The sequence below is a fragment of the Frankliniella occidentalis genome, unplaced genomic scaffold (assembly GCF_000697945.3).
Source record: "Frankliniella occidentalis isolate FOCC.00 unplaced genomic scaffold, Focc_3.1 Scaffold1, whole genome shotgun sequence".
NCBI classification, from domain to species: Eukaryota; Metazoa; Arthropoda; class Insecta; order Thysanoptera; family Thripidae; genus Frankliniella; species Frankliniella occidentalis.
In genome coordinates this window covers 344840-351848 of record NW_026267131.1, presented here as the reverse complement: position 1 = coordinate 351848, position 7009 = coordinate 344840, and the positions used below count along the sequence as shown (strand labels likewise).

The 7009-nt window shown below is 52.8% G+C and overlaps 1 protein-coding gene across 6 annotated transcripts in view; it reads right to left on the bottom strand.

The window, feature by feature from the left end:
• The window catches only part of LOC113216014 (protein kinase C and casein kinase substrate in neurons protein 1), a 39330-nt gene that overhangs the window by 17057 nt on the left and 15264 nt on the right, over positions 1–7009 (bottom strand). The window contains exon 1 of one of the 6 annotated variants that reach the window (XM_026435691.2): positions 6547–6738. The exons of the other annotated variants lie outside the window; for them this stretch is intronic. The gene's annotated coding sequence lies outside the window, so the exon portion shown is untranslated. Of the gene's footprint in view, positions 1–6546; positions 6739–7009 lie in introns of those variants that run through there. 6 annotated transcript variants of the gene reach the window in all.

The following is a 7009-nucleotide window of genomic DNA, read 5'->3' as shown; positions in this document are numbered from 1 at the left end:
CCCCCCCAGCCCATCACCTCGCCACGCCCCACGACGCGCGCCCCTTTCCAGGAGCCCGTCATACCGTTCTGCAGCCAGACAATGGCCTTATCGCGTTGGCGACGGCAGGCACGCACTCGGCGCGGGTGAACACAGAGGTGTCGCGACGGGTGTCGGCAGAGTGATACTTCCTGGGAGAGCATCATCATCGCCATACGGGCAGCGCGCGACAGTGTGCCACTACTGACGGGCGTGTGCAGGGCAGAGGGTGACCTTGACGACGAGGAGGAGGGCAGCAGCGAGGGGAGACGAGAGAAAAAGGGCCATCCTGGATGATTACCCCATTATAACCAAATGGAGCGCCGCGCGCGACGCCCACGAGGAGGAGGGCCCCGCGGAGCTGTCAGCTCGGCAGTAACACTCTCGTCCGACACACAAACGTGTTGGACGCAAGACCATTCACTTTGGAGGGGGTGTAAAAAAATATGTATATTTGTGAATGTGGCGTCACTACCGAGTTACCTATACCTAATCGGTGAGAAACCAGACACAAAAAGAAAGGGGAAAACAGTAACGGAATGGGTATGGAGATACAGTTTCGGCCAGCTCTGCACATCGAGCGTTCCGCATCCAATTTCTGTTGATTCAGCCCACAGAGGCCCCCCATTCACTGCACGTGCAAATACGTACAAGGCTGCCCCCGGCTGCGCCCCTCAGCACCGTCTTGCCTCTTTGCTACGGCTTGCACAAGGGCTCGCCTTGTGTTTGTGGCCAGCTGTCCGTCTCGAGCAGCGTAAGGAGATTCACGCCTAGAAAACGTCTGGAAAATTTTATTTGCCAGACGGGACGGAAAAATCCTATAGCAGTACCTTAGTTCAATTTAACATAAATGTACAGAACATTTGTCAAAATCAATAAATTTAAGACCAACTTGATAAAATATAGAATAGTATAGATTGACTAAATCTTTTGAGCCATATGAGCGTAGGAAAGAACCCAGCCGTCTCAGACAACCATATCCTACTCCAGCAGGCACGCTATACGCCGGCGCGGCCTATGGACCCCATGACACACAGATGCACACATGTTGCAGCTTCAGCTAGCGAGCACTGTTAAAAAATCTGTGGAAAAACCACAGACAACCACAGAAAAATTCCCAACAGAGGTGTACAGATTGCTTCTGTTACAGAAATTTTCAGTTATTTTGTGAACACAGAAGTCTGTGCTTCAAAATTACAGAAAAAACAGAACAGAATCGTACAGATTGCTTCCGTCACATAAATAGTCTGTCATTCAAGGGGTGCGGACCCATCTGTAACAGATATTGTGTCTCAGTGGTAAGGCGTCCGAAGACGCCGCTAGATGGCATTCTACATTAGCTCTCGCTGATCACTTCCGTCCTGGTCACCATCTAGTGTCCCACCCTGATACGTTTCAAATGGGAATTAGTTTCCCGCGCGCTGCAGTCCTGTGCTAAAGCGCCAATGAAATTGAATTTTTGACTCACTTTGGGTACCAAAGTATCCTACGCAGACGACGATCCTTCTAATTCAACAAAACTGTGTCTAGAAAAGAATGGCTAAGTCACAGAAAATATCTGTAATAATTCTGTGGCAGGTGTACGGAGTAGCACAGACGTTCTGTAACAGAAGCTCCGTGGTTTTCTGTACCTTTGATTCCGTAGCGTCTCTGTGGTTTCAGCACAGATTTGGACGGACGTTCTGGGCAAAAAATTGACCATAGTTTTTCTGTGTTTTTTCCGTGGTTTTTTCTAACAGTGAGGCATGGCGGGGCATATGTACTCGCAAACAAAAAAGAAGAGCTTTGTGTATTACTCGTCGTTTTATTTTTGTCGTGTGTTGTGAAGTCAGCACAGAGGCACCTCCGCGTCGCTCCCACCGTGAAAAAGTACACTGTTTCTCATGATTTCGCTTTACGAGGGGAATTGTTCGTTTACGGGCGCACTAGTAAATTTAAAGGAACAGTGTATTAAATGAAGATTTGCTCGTCGAGCGTTGCCAGTTCAAATTTTTAATTTTGATATATGAGTTTGTTACTTTCCCGTAATACCGTTTGTTACGGGCTACCCATCCCTGCGAGGAGGCCGCACAGCCACGTCACCGCATTCTGCACTGGGCGCGTGCACGGGCCGGCATGCACGCCGAGCTGCTCCGCCGCTGATAAAGTCCACCCTGGGGAGAGGGGCACTAGAGGCACCATACCCATTACTGAAATAACTGAGTATTGGCAGACAGATAAGGAGCTCATGAGGTATTCAGGGTTGTCAAGTAAAAATTAAAACCGCGTCGCGCGCGGCTCCAGTTATACCACGACAATTTTACATGTTTACTTATGGCGAACACTTGTCTAACTTCAAAGAACGTGGAAAAAAAAAAAAACACCAAAAAACAACGTTTTACTATAGCAAATTCAGAAAAGAAAATTGAATGACACCAAACTTTATATTAGTGTAAAAAAATTGAGCGAAATGGCTGAAGTTAAACAGCATTTAACAAAATTTGATTAAGTGAACCCTTAAAACAGACACTTCCTTCCTACTGCCGTAAAGGTCGAGAGCAGGCCCTGTAGTTATTCGGTCGGCAGTGTATCTGCCACCACGGCGAGCCTCGCGGGTGTGTCAATGACAAAAAGACAACCAAGCGGCAAGAAACGCAAAACAAACAAAAAAATACGCCGTAAACCACGCAAATACCCATCAGCATCATTTTACGTAACAACGCAAGCGCAAACACAGGAACTCTTCAACCAAAAATAAAATAAAAACAACCAAAAACAACTCTTGTATACGTTCTCTTTGAGTTGAGTGAAACGTGTCTGTCCTGAGCGCCCGCCAGAGCGCGGGGTAGGCAGGCCCGGCAGACACCACTGTCTAGCGGGTCTGCCTACCCGGCAGGCGCCCCGCACAGGCAGGCGTTTGACGAAAGACAAAATTTCCATTAGGAGGGAAGTTGTTTATAAGTTTTGTCCGAAAATTGGTCAAGGCGGCGGCGCTTCCGCCGCACCCTATACGGCCCGTCAGTCGTAAATCAACGATCCCGCCCTGCCCCCAGCTGATTACCGTTATTACGTGACATAACGCGCACGTTTTACGAAAAACGGCCAAGAAATGGTTCGGCAGCAACGCTAACGATATCCCGTCCGCCGTCTCAAAAGCTTAAAGCGGGACAAACGGGCTAAACTGACTGTACTTGAGGAACTCAAAAAAAGGAACACATGCAATTAGTTATATAAATTCAATACGTCCTTTCTTAAATTTTTGCGACTGCAATTTTGTTCGTGAATCAGAGGTTGTATTTACTACCTTGCAGGGCACCCGTTGTGGTCTGGTATCCGCATGCGAAGTATAAGTGACAATCAGCCTAAAAGGGGAAGAGGACCAGATTTGTGCCACCGAGGGTTACGCTCACCCACGAGTCACTTCACGCAAGCACAGTGGCAAACTAACCAAATATTTACAAGACGGCAAGATCAGTGTGCGTGGAAAAGTACTTAAATGTCAGAGAATCCTATGAAACTAGATCAAGAAAACAAATAGAAGAAAAAAAAGAACCATGGAATACGAGCAACAAACAAGCAGGCGAATTAGCCGAGATGTGTAGTGTGTATGTGTGTGCCCTTTCCGTGCCGAACACACGTAGTGAGCTGGCTTACTTCGCGTGTCCGTGTGTAAGAGAGAGAGGTGAGAGCGAGGGTGAGAGAGCGGGGAGAGGGAGAGAGTGCACGTGTGTCGGGTATGTGTGTGAATTTGGTTAGTTCCGCAAGTGGGCCGCTGGAGATACGTGCCCTCGTGTGTGCGATGGAGTGTGTGTGTGTGGGGGGGGGGGGGAGCTGGAGCGTCTCCCCGGCCACGTGCCGAGTCGACAAAGGTATACTGAAGCACTATATTACGCCCCCCAACCCTGCTGTGCGTTCATTTATCCATAAACTCCATGCATTTAGGAATGACATACCAACGGCATGGCGGCAATCCGAAACATATTACTAGTTCCTCTTTCGCTCATAACCCTCATGCCCACCGCCCAGTGTCGTCTCTATACATCTATTGCGATAAGCTGAACAAAACACGAGGTCCAGGGGAGCGTGAAGGACAAGCCCGAGGAGACCGGGAGGCGGAGGGTGACAGTGACACAAGAAGGGAAGCTCGGCCTCCCGTTACGTCAGAGCGGCATTCAACCAATGAGGATGAAGATATAGGCAGTCTACAGTACTTGTACTACACCTCTAAAAAATACAACAAAGGAGACGGATGTGAGGCGGGGGAGGGGGGTAGGACGTGCCTTGGCTCGGCCACGCGACCCCCTCCCCCCCCCCTCGCCCTATCCCTCGTCTCCCAGCGACCGCGACCTACCTGACCTACCCCAAACGGAAGGCGTACAGAAGAGGTCAGTGACAGTGACAAAGAGAGGGAGAGAGACAAATATTTGTTTATTAATGATTCTTCGTTCGGAAAATGCTAAACCGTTCAAAAACCCCTCGGCCCTCCCCAACATTAGCACCCATCACTCCCCTACCAGACACGCTTCCGAGGGAGCAGTTTCTCGTAGATTCACAGACTCCCCTGCCTAGCAGTTCAAATTCGCACACCGAGCCATTGTGAGCAAAACGGCAAGGGCCGAGCCGCCCAATTCCAGGGCCCCCGCCATTTGTTTCCAGGAGGATTTCCAGGAGGCTTTCACGCTCTGGAAAGCAGACGCGCGCACTACTCCAGGAGCCAACGGCCGGGCGCCCAAACGATGCCCTCCGGCCCGAGGGGCGTTCCAGGCCAGGCCATTTCTCCAGGAGCATTCCAATCGCGTTCCAGGGTCACTCCGCTCCACACATTCCAGGAGGGACGACCTCAGCAGGACCACGCCAAGACTAGAGGCGGGCGCCAATTTTTCAGGGACGGCAAACAAAAGACAGCACGATCCTTCCCCGCATGGGCAGAGGAGGGTCACATCTCCCAACCCGCTAAATGGTCCAAAGCTTGCAAGAGGAGATTCCCCGACATCCTCCTTTGGCCTCCTCCCGGCAGCGGCGTCCACTTTGACACGCCTGCTTGGACCCATCCCCTCCACGGCGGCCCCACCCGGCCATTCGGAGCGGAAAATCGCAGAGTCCAGGGCGCAGCGCTCCTGCAGACAGCAGCAAGCGGCAACGGGCAGCTGCATTCCGGGCGTTGTTTGAACAGACACACTGCCAAGGAGGAGGAGGGAGGGAGACCGGCGACCGGAAACAGCTCAAGCCACGGCAACGGGGCCGCGAAACTTGCACGGTCCCGATAGGCATCAACCAGGCTCACAAAACTGATGCTTAGCGCCGCCGAAACTCACTCGTCGTCTCCCCCCAAAAACTTGATTGTAAGAGCGCTCGCCACTCGCTGCAACACGATTGCAGGCGCGCGCCCACGAGCAGCAAGCAGCTGGGGCCCTCCTCGGGGCCTAATTGCGGCGCCATGAAGGGCACAGCCAGGCACAGCTGTCCCGGCGGAGCAGGCGACCTCCCCGCCGCACTCACTGGGGCGCCCCAGTTGGCTAAATGAGCGGCGAAAAGCGCACCAGAAAACCACGATGTCTTTCTAACAACGAAATTTTGACGTTTCCAAAACAAAGGGAATCTTAAATGTAAACCAAAAATAAACAATAATTCATTTGCTCAACTATTTATTTTTAATTTGACAAAAAATTCGTTGGACTGAGTAAAAATGTTTCGTCATCCTAACGAAAAAGGTTTCTTTGATTTCTGCTATGAAATTTTTTTTAAAGTGAATAAAAATTCTTTACGCTGAAGTTCTGCTTTTCTGGGTGCACCGCACGGCACCACCGGCCGGCCGGCAGCGCCTAGCGCCTCCTCCAAAGTGTGCGGTGGCGCGGAGGCGGAGTGTGTGCGAAGTGTGTGCAGTACAGTGGGGCACCGCACGGCCACGTGAGCATGCGACTGCACCCGTGAGTCACGGGCAGTTTGTCGTTTTACTTGAGATGCTGGCCATGATGCCGACGTTTGTAAACACAACCACGCTATGTAGACAGTCGCAAAATGTTTTGCAAATAATTTGGAAAACTTAAGACCGGCAATATTACATCAGACAGATTGACGGACTTAAAAATGACTCTAGGAAATAATAATGCGGGAACGCACGACCAAGCCCCGAAACTCTTGCCAGTTTGCTGCAGAAGAGTCCTTGCGTTTGACCAGCTTTTAAAATAAGAGCCAGAGGTAGGGGTGGTGGTGGTTGTGATGATGGTGGTGGCGGGAGGTGAGAGGTGGGAGAGGGATGGGAGTATCTCCATCCAAACTCGACGTCTGAAAACCCCCAGGGAAGGAAAGAAAGGGGGCGTCTGGAGTAGAAAAGAGTCTGGGGTCCCGTCGTGTTGTCAAGTCTGAGGATGGCTGGCCCAAATCGGACAGGTTCTGTTCAAGGCGTGGCGCGGCGCGGCGTGGCGGGCCTCGGGGGGGGTGCCTCCGTCTCTCTCCCGCGATGTAGCTTCCCCTGCACAGCCACTTTACTCACTCTCTCTCTCTCACACACACACACACACACACACACACATACACACACGCACTCACGGGGATAGGCCTGCTGCGCGGCGTGGCGGAGCGTAGCAGAGATCACTAACCGCACGCTAGCGGACAGTCGGACACACGGCCGGCCGGCCGGACTGGCGAACGGACCGACAGACGGACACAACGGGAAAAACGCGGAGGACGCGGAGCGCACGCGGAGCCAGCGGGCGAACAGCTCCGGACCAGCGGCGGGAGGGGACTGGCGGCGCGGAGCAGCCGCGGTGCCGGCAGCCGGGTCGGGGCCGGGGAGGCCGGGGGGGCCGCCGGCTGCCCCGGGCCCCTCCTGGGGAAGCGGAGGGGGGAGCGCCGTTATGCCGCCGCCGAGCAGCGCGTCGTCGTAGACCATAGCGGGGCTCATCCTCTGGGCGCCGGGCAGGTAGGCCCCCCGCCGGGGTCAGCAGTGCGAACAGGTTCCCGACCCCCCTGTCCGTCTCCACGCCGCCCCCCTTCTCTCTTGCTCTGCCTC